Below are 19,548 nucleotides of genomic sequence, written 5' to 3' on the forward strand. Positions count from 1 at the left end.
TCCGATTAACATGGTTGATTACGTAGGGTACGAAAGAAGTTCAAGATGCATTCCTATTGCGTCATATGAAGCTCCAGGTATTGAAGGCCACAGTTGTGCCCTCTATACTTGCAACACGTGGACCCCTCTGAAGAAACATCTGCACCGGTTTGAAACACTAGAATGTCGGTGGCCCGTAGCCGCCTTATTCTCTCTCCTGCCCACAAAATAAATCTGGACTCTATTGTATGGAGGGTGTGTAGGCACATATGCCTACAAAATACTTTTTTTGCAGGGTGGGTGAATTTTTTTGGCAGGTGAGGGGGAACTTAACTTTTGGAGATGTTGGATCAACTTTATACCCCCACATATGGGTGGGGGGGGTCCACTTTCTATAACTCTTTTTCATCAGGCCTTCTGAAAGGCTCTTATAATTTTGTTGACGGGCAAACAGACACGGACCTGCCAGGCATTTATAATAGATACAGGCTGGCCTGCATACGATCCATCCTGGGTTTTGGATTCAAGTGTCAGGAACTCGCACATCCTTGGAAAATACTGGATATCGGTGAGCTTAAGAAAACGACACTGCATTGGGCGAGTCATGTAGCCCTCATGCTCAGCCACCGCTTTCTCAAGCAGCTTCGGTTTGACCAGATAGAGCGGGCTAAACCGATGCAGCAGGAGTTACAGAAGAGCTGGCCTGATGCGCTAATACGAGAATCTGGAGCTGAGTGGACTCGTTCACGACTGGTTCTCGTGGTATGGGAGGAAATGAAACCCTCTCCTGGGCGACTGGAAGCAGCAGCAGCAACTCATCAGCAACAATAGCACCAGATGGCTAACAGCAAGAAAAAATGGTTAGAAACATAAGTGGTGCCACTCTCTGTCATTTAACCCAGGCGGCTAACCGATAACATCTTGGTATGGCCGATCTCAATCTTGAGTACGATTTAAAATTTCACCTTTTGAGGAAGTTGTTTTCCACGTTGCTGCAATGGGTAGATTCAACCCATTGCACTGAGACGGCTCTACAAAAGATAATTGATGACATACTCTTTGGTTCTTTCTGTAAAGTCACGTAGGTATAAAATAAAATAAATTAAATCGCGACGTTTCGGGCGCAACACAAGCATCCGTCATCAGGTGGGACAACCACAGCAAGAAACAATTGCTCAAGTGGCCAAAAGGGCTGCTGTAACAAGAGGCTATATAGGTAAGAGAGGAGAGGAGCCAGGGATGACCTACAAGATCATGGATCACCGGTGTGCCACAGCAGTGGTTGGCTGTGATCTCTCAGCCTCCTTCGACACCATCGACCATCATTGGGTGGCTAAGATCAAGGTTTGGTGTATCGGGTATGGCACTGGGGTGGATTAGCTCATACCGACTTGGTCGATCACAGTTCATCAAGTTGGGTGATGAATAGTCATTGCCTGTGCCGTGCCTAATTTCTGTACCGTCCTCAGGCCCTTCCTATTTTCAACTTACATCTCTCCGATCCCCAATGTCATTCTCATCGCATGATATAAAGTTCCATCAAAATGCTGATGATACAACAATTATACATGCAGTGAAGTCAAAGTTTGATATGGAGACCCTCAGTAAACTCGAAAATTGCACGCGAGCAATGCTCATTTGGTTTGCACGAAACGAAATGCTGCTTAGTCCAGGAAAATCGGAGGTTAGTTGGCACTCGGACTCAGGCGAAAAAAAACGTCAGAGGTTCAGGTGTGGCGATCGCAGACTCCCAAGATTAAGTGTTCTACTCGGCACCATACAAGACCAAAATATGTCGTTTGACCACCACGTGCAAAATAGTCAGATCCTGCAATTTCCATACCTGTAGCGTAGTATCGACAAGGCTCAATTATTGCAAATCACTACTCGATGGGACATCTGGCAAAAACATTAGCAAGCTGCAGCGTGAAAAAACATTATTTGGCACGTGTCGTGACGGGTACTGAAAGATCCAACCATGTTCGTCCAGTGCTCGCTGAGCTGCATTGGCTTCCGGTTACTGAACGAATACATTAGAAGGTCGCGCTCACTACACACAAAGTGCTTGCCACCAATTAAGAACTGGTACCATTTCATTCGCTTGGAAATGGATGTAAATGAGATTTGGCCTTCATATATAATTAATGTACAGCATTATGGGATGCTATCAGCATGAATTACGCTGTATAAAATAAAAGTATTATTATACCTTGCTGATCTCGTCAAGGAGCATATACCAGCACACAAACTCCGGTCATCCTGACAGTGGCTTTTGGCTAACCATCAAACAAAGATGGTCGCCGCATCGTGCACTTCAGATGCCACTTCTGTGGCTGTCTGGAACACTCGTCCGATATTAGTAAGCCACTGGAGCTATGCACTTTTAAATCTAAATTGAAAACTAATGTCTTAAGAACTGCTTTTTGTATTTCGTTTGTTGTCCTTCCCCTGCACCTCCGATCAGAATGGTTGGCTGTGTACAGTGTGAAAGAAGTTCAAGACACATAATAGGAGCTGACTCGACAGTCCGGGCACGAAGGATGGTGCACAATTGTCAACTTATAGAAGTGTAGTGTTCGATTTCACTCAGACAACTTCAGTCTTTCTTCGAACGCCGCTTTATTTACAATTCTCATTATGTCCTCCACATTCCACAATATCCAGGTCGCCACGGCTCGCTCGCCGTGCTTCACTCGACTCGCTCGCCACCTTTGTCTCTCCACTCCCCACGATTACTTTGCTTGCTTCGCACTCAGCGACTCCGTACTCAGCGACTCCGCGCTCAGCAACTCCGCACTCAGCAACTCCGCACTCAGCAACTCCGCACACAGCGTCTTCGCACGCAGCGACTTCAGCTCCGCTATCACTACGCTCACTCCACTGCTGGCTATTCTCTTCAGCTCCACTATCGCTATGCTCACTCCACTGCTGGCTATTCTCTTCTTCAGCTGCGCTATCGCTATGCTCACTCCACTGCTAACTACTTCGTCTTTGTTTAGCTTCGCTATCGCAACGCTCACTCCACTGCTAACTACTTCGTCTTTGTTCAGCTTCGCTATCGCTATGCTCTCTCCTTCCAACTCTGTCTCTCCAACTCTGTCTCTCAACTCTCCACACTTCAATTCCCCCTGTAGACTCCAAGCTCTCCCAACTCCACGTCTTGCCTCGTCTAGCTCCCAATTCCAACTCCCCGCTCTCTGTGTGTCTCCCCCCAATTTATCCCCATTCTCATTATCGCTAATTAATTGGCCCGCGTGCCTCCCCACGCTTCGCGTCCTAAAACACCTGTCTTTCTCCAGACATCTCGACGCCTCCTCGCCCTTGACAACAGCCCCAGCCAATCACCGCCGTTGCTGGTCCTCTGGCTTAATTGGCCCAACCGTTACCTCATCATCCCAGCCCTTGCACCTGGCTGTCCTAACATGACCCATACTGTTTTTGCCTTCCCTACAGGCTGACCCAAGATAACCCGTACTGTCTGTGTGATCATGCAATCACACCGCCTCCACCACGCACCTTAGTACTCCACTACAGAAGCACTGTCCAGCCAAACACCTTGCGTTAGCGGTGAACGTCAGCTCGGTGTCGACATAGGCACCGATACGCGCTACGTCATTGGATACTGAGATGTCACAGCCATTCAGAAGAATTGACTTACAGTTGACTAGCAAACTGGTGGCAGGTTCTAAGTGACGAAGTTAGTCTTGTCAGTGTTCAGCTTCAGACGGTTCGACATCATCCAGCTGTTTATATAATAAATGCACGATATCAGGCATGGAATATGGGAGGCACCCAACTCGGCTTTTGCATGCAGATATCATTTTGTGAGTGAAGTGGTCTAAGGTTGTATGAAATGTGGGGGACGGTGGGTGGGGGGGGGGGGTGCATCTGCCCAGGTGGCTCACAGTTGTGGAATCAGAGGATGTGTGGCTATCAGGCTGCTACGTTTATAGTGTTGCACGGTCGCAGAGTCATAGCTAGTAATATGTTACGGACACATTTCCTCTTCAGTCGCTGGGAAAACATCCCCTGTACAGACTTTAGACAAAACTTAAGTTATGGCCACGTTACGCATTATAGGTGTTATTGGAGGGTAGATAAGTGCCGCTATCCAGTGACACGGAGGCGATAAATTGAACCTGACATTGAGCAGACATTTATTTCCGGAGGCACCTCTATATTGAGTCTCCCTGGACTCACAACGTTACTGGCTTTCCAAGACCCGAGTCTCCTGGTCTACATCTTTCCTGCTCGTCTCCTATCCTCACTCTACCTCCCCCTGTTTTCCTTCGCATCATTGTCTCTCCCGGCCACTGTAATGGAGGCTATAGCTCACCTGCTCATCTTCAACTGTATGGCGGCATCCTTCATCACTCCAGGTGAGTGTCGTGCATATTTACTCCATAGAGATACAAACAGACATAGACAATCACATAGACGCAAACAACAATCGCCTATATAGTATTTACCAGACTGTGGAGGCAAGTGCCATTCATAATCCAGTGTAATATGTGGTTTTCGTAACCCATTACATTTCATATGTAAAAATGAGGTTTGGGATGGAGGTGGATTTGGAGTATTCTTCGTGACGTAAGCTGGTTGAATGTTTGCTGGAGAGTCTGGAAGCTCTGGAACTGTTTTCACCGATCCTGTGATAAAATCTAGACAAAAAGCTTTCGTGACTGCAGGAATTCATACTCTTTGGGGCTTTCGGTAAAGTCGTGGAGATAGAAAAATAATAAAAACCCACGACGGTTCGATCACAACACAAGCGACCATCTTCAGGTGAGAGAGAAAACCGGCTGCGAGACACGGCATTATATAGACCCGCGAGGGGTGGGGGGGGGGAGCCGCCGCACCGGGCAAGAGGGTGGGGGCCAGAGACCCACATAAGGGGCCGTCCAAAAATGACGTCACGCACCTGGGGGGGGGGAGGTGGTCAGACATTTGTGACGATGTGTGACGAGCGGGGGGGGGGGGGGGGTTTGAGAAATGTGATGTCACATCAAAATGCGCAACGTTAAATAAAAATAGACAACACGTTCTACTTAATTAAATATACTTTTTCATAAATGTTTTCTCCTACAACATCAGAGTGCAGCGCCACATTAAATACGCACTGCAATGACAATAGTTTAAAGAGATTTTGAAGCATGTTTTATTTTTTTTGAGTGGGGGGCAGAGCTTTGTGACGTAATATTTGAGGGGGGTCTGACTTTTTGTGACGCCGTGTGACGAGGGGGGGGGGGGGTAAAAAAATCGTCCAAAATCGCGTGACGTCATTTATGGACGGCCCCTAAAAGCACGGAAGCGAGAGAAGTGCACTGACCGCAACACAAGTGATCGTGAGAGGCACACACAGAAATACCACAGCAAGTCACAGTCCGTCACAACACGAGCGTCATCGCCACATCGAGGGAAAGGAGCAGCGGTGGCAAAGCCGGTGAGACATCCAGCCCGCCAATGCAAAGACATTCAACCTGGCAATGCAACTCAGAGAGTCGGATATAACTGCAAAAACTGGCAGGTCGGAAGGAAACATCACAGCCCGTTAAGACTTTACCTGGTTAATAACGTCCTTCCAAAGATTGCTCAGTATGTACCCATCTTCTCGGTGGAAATTGTGTCTGTGTTTATATATGTGGATGGTTTCATGTACAAATCTTCGATGGTAACCCAAAGGTTTGCACAATATCGTGTGAGCCCACCGCGTTAAAAGAGTGATTAGCTACGGCAGAGGTATTGGTTCTGCCGTGTTTTAAGTCTGCCTTTTGTTTGTGAACACGGTCCGAGACATGTCGTTTCGTTTCCCCAATGTAACTGCTGCCGCAGATACAACTTAATTTGAAGACACCAGGGTATTGTATGTCAGGAATGACATCCTTCACAGATGGGATCAAATCACAGATTTTGTGTACTATGTTGAACCTAACCCGGATATTGTGCCTGCTCAAGATTTTGAAAATCTTTTTGGTAACCCCTGCTATGTATGAGAAGGTGATGGTTTTGAATGGGTCTTCAGATGGTTCTCTCCCTATGGTTGGGGATATAGCTTTGCAGATTGTGCGGTCTGAATATCCATTCATCTTTAGGGCTTGGTGTACGTGATCAAGCTCACTGGCTAGGTGGTGCTGGTCGGAGATGCAACGGGGTCTATGATGTAGTGTTTTGATGAGGGAATTCTTCTGGGCTGGATGGTGGTGGGAATCAGGCTTTAGATAGGAATCAGTATGGGTGGCTTTCCTGTAGACAGTGTTCCAATGAGCCATTAGGTCTCTTCTCAAATCAAAACATCCAGGAATGGTAGTGATATTCATTGCATCAATTCGTGTGAAATATGTGTAGTGGGTTCCAGGACACGGAGACGGCAGAATAGAAGCAGCACTATTTATTTAAACCTTAACAAGGGTTACACTAGAAGGGGTAGCGGCCCCTCCACCCGTATAACTCAGGAACACACCCCAGGCTCTCTAGCCTAAGCTCTAGGCTCCCAGTTCCTCCTGGTAGGGCTCTAAGGGAGACTATCAGATCTGGCCCTGGTTAGGCACAGATCTTGGCACCCCGCCGACCAGACCGGCCCTTAGAAGGACTCTGACTCTGGGGCTCTGGGGCCGCACCACTGGCTTGCTGTGCCGGCCCTGAAAAGGGCAGCGGTCACAGGAGTTCCAGGGTCTCACCTAGCTGGCCTTCTTTCTTCACTGGTTGCTTCAGCCTCGGGCCCCACACTCTGCCCCGAGCTCCCTGGCTCCCCGCACTTTATACCCACTGGAGCCTTAGCGGACGTTGTTGTAGCCACCAAGGTGTGGGTGAACCACACCTTCCCGTGCCATGTGTTTATTCCCCATAGCACCCCTACATCACCCCCTCCCGTGTAACCCGCAGCCGTCCCGGCTACAACAATACTCGAACAATAAACACAACAAACCCCCACCCGTGCGTGCCTCATAAGAACGAACACCCCAATAAATAACCCAACCCACCTATACAAAATTACACTATATACACATATACATTGTACCCCCCCCCATCAACGCAGAAATAAAACTTAACGGTGAACAACAAGAGTAACAAGAACCATTATTACAACAAGTGGCGCGTTTTGGCGCGAGTCCGTTTTGCGGGTCCATCGTAGGGGGAGGGTCCGGTCGGCCCGGCAGTGGGCACCGGCTGTGCAGGTGCACCGTCTTCCGTCACCCCGGAAGGGCAAACTCTGTCCCCACCGGGTGGCGCAGGCGCGCTGGAAGCCGTCATTCTTGAGGCGCCTGAAGGTGGAACCGTTAGCGAAGCATCAAGGGCAGGTGACGAAGACGCCGTCCGGGAGTCAGCGGACACATCACATGCTCGGCCCGTGTAATGTGGTGGAGGGACGCGCGGTGCCACAAACGGCTTCAGACGCGAGGGGTGTACGTACCAGCAGCGTTTCCCCCACTGGATACGAACGCACTGCGGCCGCATGACCTTCACAATAACTACAGGGCCCCTCCAAGGCCACAACAATTTCGCCGAGGTCGCCAACGGCACCTGAGGGCAGTGCAGCCAGGCTTGGTCGCCTGGCTTCCACGCATGTGTGCGTGATTGGCGCGATCACAACCTCTCGTTGGCCTTCTGCCGAGAGGAAGAGTTTTGGGTCGCTGCCTCCCACGCCTCGGTCAACCTCAGGATATTAAATTTAACGTCGTCGGCCAATTTCGATTTTCTGCTGGTTTCCGAGACGCGGAGCTGAGTCGCAATTGGTGGATCAACGTCACGACCGTACATCAAAAAGAACGGCGAGAAGCCGGTTGCCGCGTGAGGAGCCATTCTATAGGCGGCCAAAACCCCCGGAATGTGAAGGTCCCAATCGGTCTGGGAGTCACACACCTGGTGACACAACATAGATGTGAGCGTCCTATGCAGCCGCTCCACCATGCCATCGGTTTGTGGGTGATAGGGGGAAGTGCGAATCTTTTTTGTACCAAGAAGCGCACACACCTCGTGCAGAAGGACGCCAGAGAAGTTATTCCCTTGGTCAGTCAGCAGCCGTTCGGGAGCACCCTTGTCGAGGACATAGCCCTGGACAAAGGCCTCGGCAACGGCTGCTGCTGACTGGTTAGCGAGAGGCCATGCCATAGGCCATCGGGTGAAATATTCCACGCCAACCAGCAGGTACTTGTTACCCCTAGGGGTCGCAGGGAAGGGCCCCAATATATCGAGTGCGACGAGTTCGTTAACCCGAGAGACCGTGATAGATTGTAGCGGTGGGCAGGCGCCTTTCGCTGGTGGTTTTCGTTGGGCGCACTGAGTGCATGCACCCAGGAGGTCATCCACATCCCTTGCCATACCCGGCCAGAAGATATCCAGCTGGAGCACGGCAAGGGTCTTGTGGGTCCCCAGGTGCAAAAGCCGCTCGTGTGCGGCCCAAACGGCCTTACCCCGCAAAGCGGATGGCACCACAAGCCTGTGACAACAGGCCCTCCCATCCCAATGCATTAGGAGCCCCTGGAGCAGCCCGTACGAATCAATCCCCGCGACCCCCCGCACGGAACCCCCTGCGCGACGACGCAACGCGAGGAGGGATGCATCCTCCATCTGGAGGCGCCCCCATTCCGCAATGGACAACCCCAGCAAGGAGTCCGCACCTCCCTCCCCGACAGGACCCTCAGGCAAGGGGTTCTCAGTGGCAGCAGCGAGAACCGGGATATCTAAGGGGGGGCTATCCTCTGGCGGCTTACAACGCCCCGATCCCCTGAGACAAGCGCAATCTGAGGCGGGCGGCAGGCGAGACAGCGCATCCGCATTAGTGTGCCGAGCACCCTTCCGATATGTGGTCGTGAAATCATAATCCTGAAGGATTTCGAGCCATCGGGACAATTGCCCCGAAGGCTGCGTCACCCGCAAGGCATATTGTAATGCCGCATGGTCCGTACGGACAGTGAAATGCCGACCGTACAGGTATGGGCGATACTGTAGCATAAAAAATACAATAGCCAAGAGTTCCCGACGCGTGACGCAGTATCTCTGTTCCGCCGGAGACAAAACCCTACTGCCATAAGCCACGACGCATTCCACACCACAGATCACCTGTGAGAGCACACCCCCAATGCCCGTATTGCTGGCATCTGTATCGAGCAGGAAGGGTTCCGAAAAATCGGGGTAGCTCAATGGAGGGGCCCGCACGAGAGCGTCGCGAAGGGAACAAAAAGCGACCTCCTCCTCCTGGCCCCAGTGAAATTTCACTCCCTTCGCCGTCAGAGCGTGTAAGGGCTTAGCAATGGTCGCGAAATCCGTGACGAACCGCCGGTAATAAGACGCAAATCCAATGAAACTCCTGACCTCAGCCACCGAGGTGGGGGTTGGCCAGGAGCTGACACACTGCGTCTTTGCGGGATCGGTGGATATGCCCGAGCGACTGACGATGTGCCCCAAATAGCGTACGGATTCCCGTAGCAGGTGGCACTTTTGCGGCTTAAATTTCAAATTCGCAGCACACATTTTGAGGAACACGGCGCGCAAGCGCAAAAGGTGTTCGTCAAATGTCTTGCTGAACACGATGACGTCATCCAGATAGATCAAACAGACGTTCCACTGTAAGCCAGCCAAAACCAGTTCCATAAGGCGCTGAAATGTCGCCGGAGCGGAGTGTAATCCCATAGGTAACCGGTTAAATTGGAATAGGCCGTGTGGTGTGCGAAACGCAGTCTTTGGCTTGGACTCATCATCCAATGGGAGTTGCCAGAATCCGGATAACAAGTCCAACGTAGAAAAAAAACGTGCGCCAGCCAGAGCATCCAGAGATTCGTCCATCTGGGGAAGTGGATACGTGTCGGCCACGGAGATCTTATTAAGGCGGCGAAAATCCACACAGAATCGCAAGGACCCATCGTGCTTTTTGACAAGCACTATGGGTGCTCCCCATGGACTGGTGGAAGGGGCTATAATGTCTGCAGCCAGCATGTCATCCACTGCCGATTTGACATGATCTTTTTCGGCCGGACTTAACCGAAAAGGATTCTGGCGTACCGGGGCATTGTCACCCATGTCAATGTGGTGATGCAACAATTTCGTGCACCCAATGTCATATTTGTGTTTACTAAAGACATCGGAAAATTCCGTCAGAAGGGTGCGTAGGCCGGCACGCTGGGAGTCGGACAGATCACTTGTGCCCGAACATAGTGCGTCCACCCAACTATCGTCCCCCTCAGAATGCGGTTGAGCCAGAGGATCGGTCCCCACATTACCCATAACCGTGTCTACCACGGGGACTGGCGTCGCGTGCGCGAGCACAGTTTCCTGAGGAACGACGGCCGTCTGTACGCCAACGTTAAGGACGAGGATAAACGGATCATCGCTCCCCTTAACGAGCATGTGAGCGGCCACCAGATCCAGCCCGTTTTCCCCAGCCCTCGAGGGCCCTAACAGAATTCCCTGGTCCAGAACACCGGGCACGAAAGGCCGACGCAAGCGAAGGGGCACGAGCATTTGCGCCCCGGGAGGTACACGCACCGTCCGAGTGACGAACGCTTGTATCGACGCGCACGCTGCCCTTGAGGTGACAGGGGAAGGCAGGAATGTTACCCGTCGGCCCGAGGGAAGCTCGATGCAACCCTGATCAATTAGAATTTTAATCGGCATTTTGCCCAAAAAGTCCGTCCCCAACAAGCACGGAACCGCCAGCGAGGACGAGACTAATATCAGCCCGGAGAGTTTGATATCGCCAATGCAAATTTGTGCTCGAATTTGGCCTATGATACCCAGCGAACCCCCGTTCGCTGCGTAACACGGAACGGTGACTGGGAGCAAGGGGCGGCTTTGAACGGGAAGAATATTATAAATCAAGTCTGACACAATGGTCGCCGAAGCTCCCGTATCGACGAGGATACGCACCTCGACCCCGTCAATGCGACCCGCGACCACGGACGAGCCTGCCGACGCAGCAACAATGCGGTGGGCCAATTCCGTCCACTGCCCCGGCCCGAGCACCCTCTCGACCCCGCCGCCACCCAACAAACCAATGGGCGTACCCCGAGGCCCGTACACCGAAACGCGCGAGGTGGGGACAGGTGTGTGCACAGGCCGAGCATGTGGGGTGCCGCGACTTGCCGGGTTGCGATGCGGAGGCCTGTAGGCTGGAGCGCTGTCCGACCGTCCCGGCTGTCGTTGACGAGGCGCCCGGCATTCCGCAGCCACGTGGCCCTTGCGGCCACAGTTGTAGCACGTGATGAGCGCCTTGGGGTGCTCCTGGCGATCCAGTGTTGTCCGAGCCGGCCTCCCTCCGGATCTCCACTCCACCGGGCGACCCGCCGCGAAGACCTCCTCGGAGGGGGGGATGGTCGGCGTCCCAGCGCACACCGCAGCTGCGCCCTTGGGGACGAGAGGTGATCGAAGCTGCGCTATCAGGTGCGCGTGGATGTGTCTTGCTGCCCGCAAGGAGCACATGTCCGCGTCATCCTCTGCGACGATGACGATCTGTAGCTCCTGGGCCAACGCCAGGAGCTTCTCCGTCACCATCGCGTCCACCCCTTCGCCGTCCATCCGCGGGAAAGCCGCTTTTGCGAGGGCCAGGAGAGCCGTGCGATACGCCAGCGGTGGCTCCTTCTGGCCCCTGCACCGCTCGTGGAAGAGTTTGCGGCAGTCCGACGATGGCCCGTAGACTATGGTGAGGACCTGGAGCGCCGACTGTAGCGTAGATTGCGTTGATCTGGGAGCTGTGATGAGCGTAGCAAGGGCGTCATCGTCCAGCATGGCCGGTAGCGCACTCAACACCTCGTTGTCCGTCCAGCCGGCCATCTCTTGATGAGCGAGAAAGGGGCGTTGAAAGGCCCCCCAGTCGCCGCCGTCTGAAACGAACTCCTTCAACACCGGCAGGCGTTGTTGAAACGATGTCTTCGTCTCTGAGAGGTGCCGCGCGCCATTTCCGGCCTCTCCGCCAGTGTTGGAGGGGCTGGGGACACCCATCGGCGGTCGCGCAGGTGATGACGAAGCGCCCGCCGATTGGTCCTGACAGCAGGCGTCCGTTGGTGATGACGTCACCACCGCTGATTGGCCCACAGCGTCCACATGGGGCTGCGACCCTCCAATTGCCGTGGTGGACACTGTCATGGCGGCAAATCCGAAATCTGGTGGCTGTGTTTCGGCGGGAATGGCCGTTGAACGGCGTTCGTCTCTCTGCCGCCTTTGCACCCGCAGCCCCGCGCGGTTGATTTCCTCCAGCGTGGAAGCCGCGGCATACAGCAGCTCAGCCAGTCGAGAGTGAGCCGCCTGCAACCCGTCCTCCATCCGCGGCCACTCCTCCAGCGGCGGCTGCTGTTGGGGCGTCGGGGGCATCCCAGGATCGTCGGCCGCGGCCTCTGGCGCAATCCCAGGCGAGCCGTCCTCCTCCTGGGGTTCCTGTGATCGGTTAGTACTCCTTGTGTCCATTTTAAGACCACTTCTGACACCAGTTGTAGTGGGTTCCAGGACACGGAGACGGCAGAATAGAAGCAGCACTATTTATTTAAACTTTAACAAGGGTTACACTAGAAGTGGTAGCGGCCCCTCCACCCGTATAACTCAGGAACACACCCCAGGCTCTCTAGCCTAAGCTCTAGGCTCCCAGTTCCTCCTGGTAGGGCTTTAAGGGAGGCTATCAGATCTGGCCCTGGTTAGGCACAGATCTCGGCACCCCGCCGACCAGACCGGCCCTTAGAAGGACTCTGACTCTGGGGCTCTGGGGCCGCACCACTGGCTTGCTGTGCCGGCCCTGAAAAGGGCAGCGGTCACAGGAGTTCCAGGGTCTCACCTAGCTAGCCTTCTTTCTTCACTGGTTGCTTCAGCCTCGGGCCCCACACTTTGCCCCGAGCTCCCTGGCTCCCCGCACTTTATACCCACTGGAGCCTTAGCGGACGTTGTTGTAGCCACCAAGGTGTGGGTGAACCACACCTTCCCGTGCCATGTGTTTATTCCCCATAGCACCCCTACATATGTAAGGCCGCGGTGACACAGACTTATTTCATTTAAAGGTCATAATCCCTTGTTCATTAGGACGTCCTTTTTACTTCTATGTCTCAATAGCGTTACGGAGATGGCGTGACAAATTCTTTGGTTCTTTAGGTAAAGTCACGGAGATGGGAAAAAAATAATAAAGAATAAAGTGAATAAATATAAAAGTAATACAAATCGGTTTAGGTTTTTATTTTTTATTTTATTTTTATTACTTTTATTTTTATTCACTTAATTTTTATTATTATTTATCTATTTACGTGACTTTACCGAAAGGACTAAGAATATGAATTCCTGCCATCATGAAAGTTTTAAGTAAAAATTCTGCCTTTGTAGTGAGGGTTGTAAGTTGATGCTGAGGAGGGGGGAGGAGGCGCCTCGCCCCCTCCTGTGGAGTGACGTCACCCGAAGGGTGTCAATTTGGAAGACGTCACCTCTTCATGATTATGTGGGGGGATGTTCGATGTGGAGTGACGTAACCTGCTCATGAGTATTAATGAGGGGGGGTGCTACATGTGGAGTGACGTCCCCGCTCATGATTATGAATGAGGGGGTGGTCCATGTGGAGGAAGTCACCTGTTCATGAGTATTCATGAGGGGGGCTGGCCGACGTGGAGTGACGTCACGCGCGGGACACAGACATTCTTGGCTCATTAAAGTAGTCAATGTCTTACAGAGATGGGTGGTTCACAATAACACTTGCCTCAAGCAGGAAGGCCCTAGATTTGATCCCCGACTAGCACCTTTTTGTCTGGAGTATGTATCTTGTCCCCCTGGTCTGAATGTTTGTCTCCAGGGTTCTTTGATTTCTTCCCATAGCTAATATAATATACACAATGTAACTGGTATTTCCCAAAACTTTCCCATTAGTACACGGATCATGGCAGAAATGGGTACAACCTAATGATAGGGAAACGTTAGTCCTGACCGATGTATTTACATTTCTCATGAGCGCTAATTGCTTGCCATTATTCACTGCTATTGGTCACATAAAGCAATTGAAAACAATACAGTGAGGGAAAAAAGTATATAATCCCCTGCTGACTTTGTTCGTTTGCCCACTGACAATGAAATTATCAGTCTATAATTTTTATAATAGGTTTATTTGAACAGTGAGAGACAGAATAGCAACAACAAAATCCAGAAAAACGAATGTCAAAAATGTTTTGATGTTAATGGGGATATCCAAATGGCAGGTCAGTGTTGTTCAAAGTCACTGGCTACATCCTGTCTGTTGTTGCACGAATTTATTTTTTTTCGTGCGAGAATTCCCCTTAAGATCTTGGTGGATCGAGGGTGCGTTGGGCTGTCATCTGGCTGTCAAATTGCGTTTTGTTCTCTCCATTCGATTGTGTGTAGTTCAACGCGGCAATGTGAGCCTTGGTGAGGGTGAAAGTTGAAAACAACCCCACGATATGGCCGACGGGTGCAAAGACGCCGTGTCGGAAATGCGGGGGGTAGTAAATTGTGACAAGAAATGTACCTAGTGCTCCTCAAAGGAGGGCTGCTGATGCGTGGGATGGGAAAATTGCAACGCTGGGACTTTGTGGTGCCCACTGTTCTGTGGGGCAAAGTTGTACGGGCTTCGTGCTAGCGGCTGCTACCCTCGCGCGGGGGTAACCGCTGAGATGCGGTCCGCATGCGGGGCCATAATTTTGTTCAAGAGCGCAGGAAACCACTGAGATGCGGTCCATGCATGTGGCCGCCATTTTTTTACAGGCGTGGGAAACCGCTGGGATGCAGTCCGCACGCGCGGCCGCCATTTTGTGCACGAGCAGGACGGGATTCCCGCCAAATTCAGGGTGCAGCATACTGAGTCAACCTTGAAGCGCAACTTCCTTGACCCGGGACATGAGTCGACCTTGAATCACGACTTATTTGACCAGGGATGTCGGAAGACATCCAAATTGTACTTAAGAGGTGTGTGATTTGATGGGATGGTTGCACGGTGGCAGGGGACCCTGATGTCCATGTTGTGTCGAGCGGTGTGTGCGTATCCAGTATGATCGCCGCCGTTTGTTGTGCATCCGTCATGACTGAAACCGTTTTTTTTTCCCGCCGGGCGGGATCCCTTCATCTCCACCACCCAAGGGCCGGGTGGCTGTCGCGTCCGACGAGCTGGGGCGTGTGTCCGCGGAGGTCGTGCCTCATGAGTTTTTGTTTTTTTTGCCCACAGGATCGCAGCCCCTGGCACCCTTGGAGTTGCAGGTTGCACCGGTTGGATGTGGATTGGGGAGAGTGGAGCAGCCGTCACCCACTTCTTCTCACGTCCTTCTTCCCGGCAGGGGCCGCACCCGTTCGGCCTTCTTCAAGTCCGCCCGTTGAAATTACCCTTCCCCACCATATTATTTAAACCGTACGCCGTTGGAGATCGCACACACGAGCCGGATTGTGCTGCCGGTTGGACTTGGTCCTTCATGTGATCATGGGTCGTGACATGTTTACGGGTGTTGGGTCATTTACATTGTCTGGGGGTTGTGTTGGTCATTTGTCCGCGGAAAATACTTTTTTTTTAGTGCTCCTCGGTTGATGTACATATTGTCTGGGCGATGGTTGCTTCTTGCTTTGTTGTTGTTGGTTGTTTTTTTTCTCGGAGGTCATTTTCTGTAACTGTCTCAGCCTCGCTGTGCGCTGCATTGCACCACTATCCGAGTAGTTAACCTCGCACTCAATAAACCTTCAGAGCCAGGATGAACATCCGACTCCAATGTATTTAATGAATAGAACGAGGTAAAACTAATGAAAAAAACACATCACAAAATACAGCATCTGTTAATACTTGCAATATCAATACAATGAATGAACACTGGAGCATCATAACATTGTGCTAGATAACATGAATCTCAACAATAGTCCCACAATGAACAGATGCACTTGCCTTCACTGAGACTCTAATTGTGCCTCCATTTTGTTCTCTGTGTAATGGCTGACACCCCTGCCTTGTGGCTTAGAGAACCTTAAATCGTAATTTCCTGGTCACGTGACTAAACTCAACACCAAAGCAGGAAGTTCCTGTGTAAACACTCCCCCATATCTGCTGTGGGGCAGAACAGTAACTGTATATATTGTTTGGTCGATGGTTGTTGTTGGGTTTATTGTTGCACTGAACATTTTTCGGAGAGGTATTATTTTTGTTAGTTATTGCTGCTGTTCTTGTTAATAGAGGGATAGTGATCAGCCGGGATAGCTGTGGTTTATAAAGGGAGAGTGGGTGATGTAGTGACATAAATGGAGTCATTATGGCGTTTAGTGCCAGCTGCTGTCACAAGAGTGAAACTGTGCATCTTGAGCCTCTATCTGGCACCAGAGTAGGTATGGCATGGAAGCGGGCCCTAGGGGCCATGATTCTGGTGACGGTCAGAGAGAGGACAAGTAAGGCCATGATAGTCTGGGTGAACCCGAGAGGGCACGTGACCAGGACAGGGTAGCGAGGGGGCCCAATGGGGGCTTGAGGGACATGTAATGAGGGGCCGATAACCTTCTAGTGAGATTTAGTAGTTACCCAGTTGGGGTGTGAGAATTAACGTGTTGCCTCCAAGTTCAAGTGTGTGCCTCTGTACAACCCACTAAACAGGTAAAGGACCAAAAAGTTATTTTTGATAGTCATAGAAATGTTATAGTTTTTAAGCTTGGCTTTGAATTGGTAGTTTGTGATATGTTCAAAAGGAGGGGGTTTAGCACTGTACACTGCAAATGATGATGTACTGTAGTTGATACTGGTAATTATTTAACTTTAATACTCTTTATTCTATAACCATGCCCATGCACCCAGAGTATGACTATTTGTAATGATATTAAGAATAGAACACCTGTACAGTAGAAGGATATACAATGGTGACAAGTACATTACGTATACATTACATATACAGTACAGATAATTGGTGTAAGATATCAATATAAGTGGATGGTATAGATAGACATACAGCTTAGGATTAAAGTAATATTCGAATAGTGAAGTGTAAAGGTTATGATTAAAGTCAAAGATGGTTTATCAGTAGTGGAATTGGGTTTAAGGGAAAAAGTTAATGAGTAACCTGACCAGTACCCCAGTCACGTGGTTAATGGCGACTCGATTGAAAATTGATGTGTGTGACATACGTGCTGTTGCATTTTACAGATTACCACAGTAAATGTGTTTGCCCTTGATTTGGAGCACCTGCCCACGTCCTTCATTTCGAGTGTGCAACAGTTACTACAGTCAGCAACCTTTACCTGATTAAAAATCCATTAAATGCAAAGTTTGATCTATACCCACCTAAGTTACAGCAGCCTCCTCATCTTTAATTGATTATAGGCAACTATATATTACTCATGCCTCAGACATTTCCTCTTTGGTCTTAGGGAAAACAGCCCTTGTGCAGACCATATGCAAAACTAAAGTTACGGCCACATAACTCACTCTAGGTCGTATAGGCTGGGTAGATAAGCACCACTATCAGGCCCCACGGAGGCGTTATATTGACCCTGACATTGAGCAGACGTTTCCTTTAAAGAGGTGAAGTGATCTGGCACTTCTTCCGAATGGATCGCAAAGTGCAGGACCTGAAAGATAGCTTCGACAGGTGTGAGGTCGTAATGGACATACTCTCTGGTTCTTTCGGTAAAGTCACGTAGGTATAAAATAAAATAAAGAACCAGAGAGTATGGATTCTTGCAGTCATGAAAGCTTCAAATCCAGGTCATAATGGACAGTTCCTCTTTGCAGGCATTTAGTAGCGTGTTCGGAAATATATCAAGGAGAGGTTTTCAACGGCAGTGCTTTGATGATTTTCCGGACCTATTGCTCTCACAAACAGCAACGTTGCCTCCTGAAAACGAATCTCGAGACTTGGTGGGACTTTCCTGGTCAAAGAAGCCCAATAATTACGATTACAATTTCTCCCAGAACAAAGTCTCCGGACTGAGAGTCCAAAACGAGGCATTCAGAGACTAAGCTGTTTAACCCGGTGAGTATGTTTACCGTCACTGTCGTTCTCACCCTGCAGCCCATAGAGCCAGCCCTTATCTTGACACCAACTCACTAGGCGTTCTCTATGAAAGAGAACGCCTAGTGGGTGAGGTGGGGAGGGTGGGGAGGATCTGGGTGGGGAGGGTGGGGAGGGGCTGGGTGGGGAGGGTGGGGTTGGGTGGGGGGTGGGAGGGGTGGGGCGGGGTGGGGAGGGACTGGTCACCCCGTGGTAAAACTCAACGTTTAATCTACTCACGCCGGCTTGTACCCGCCCTCACAGTCGGGCATATTTGCGCAATACACCACGCCGCCGTTGACCCTGGCCATTGACCAAGCAACCCAACGTTCCTATCAGCTCCCTCCGCAGGAATGTGTTTAACAAGGGTGAGAACGCCTAGTGAGTTGGTGTCAAGATAAGGGCTGGCTCTATGGGCTGCAGGGTGAGAACGACAGTGATGGTAAACATACTCACCGGATTAAACAGCTTAGTCTCTGAATGCCTCGTTTTGGACTCTCAGTCCGGAGACTTTGTTCTGGGAGAAATTGTAATCGTAATTATTGGGCTTCTTTGACCAGGAAAGTCCCACCAAGTCTCGAGATTCGTTTTCAGGAGGCAACGTTGCTGTTTGTGAGAGCAATAGGTCCGGAAAATCATCAAAGCACTGCCGATGAAAACCTCTCCTTGATATATTTCGGAACACGCTACTAAATGCCTGCAAAGAGGAACTGTCCATTATGACCTAGATTTGAAGCTTTCATGACTGCAAGAATCCATACTCTCTGGTTCTTTATTTTATTTTATACCTACGTGACTTTACCGAAAGAACAAGAGAGTATGTCCATTACGACCTCACGCCTGTCGAACCTATCTTTCAGGTCCTGCACTTTGCGATCCATTCGGAATAAGTGCTAGATCACTTCACCTCTTTAAAGGAAACGTCTGCTCAATGTCAGGATCAATATACCGCCTCCGTGGGTCCTGATAGTGGTGCTTATCTACTCAGCCTATACCACCTAGAGTGAGTTATGTGGCCGTACCTTTAGTTTTGCATAGGGTCTGCACAAGGGCTGTTTTCCCTAAGACCAAAGAGGAAATGTCTGAGGCATGAGTAATATATTGTTGCCTATAATCAATTAAAGATGAGGAGGCTGCTGTAACTTAGGTGGGTATAGATCAAACTTTGCATTTAATGGATTTTTAATCAGGTAAAGGTTGCTGACTGTAGTAACTGTTGCACACTCGAAATGAAGGACGTGGGCAGGTGCTCCAAATCGAGGGCAAACACATTTAATGTGGTAATCTGTAAAATGCAACAGCACGTATGTCACACACAGCAATTTTCAATCGAGTCGCCATTAACCACGTGACTGGGGTACTGGTCAGGTTACTCATTAACTTTTTCCCTTAAACCCAATTCCACTACTGATAAACCATCTTTGACTTTAATCATAACCTTTACACTTTACTATTAGAATATTACTTTAATCCTAAGCTGTATGTCTATCTATACCATCCACTTATATTGATATCTTACACCAATTATCTGTACTGTATATGTAATGTATACGTAATGTACTTGTCACCATTGTATATCCTTCTACTGTACAGGTGTTCTATTCTTAATATCGTTACAAATAGTCATACTCTGGGTGCATGGGCATGG

Source organism: Petromyzon marinus, chromosome 75 (assembly GCF_048934315.1).
Source record: "Petromyzon marinus isolate PM22_M1 ecotype Great Lakes invasive population chromosome 75, UKy_Petmar_22M1.pri1.0, whole genome shotgun sequence".
In the NCBI taxonomy this organism is placed as follows: domain Eukaryota; kingdom Metazoa; phylum Chordata; class Hyperoartia; order Petromyzontiformes; family Petromyzontidae; genus Petromyzon; species Petromyzon marinus.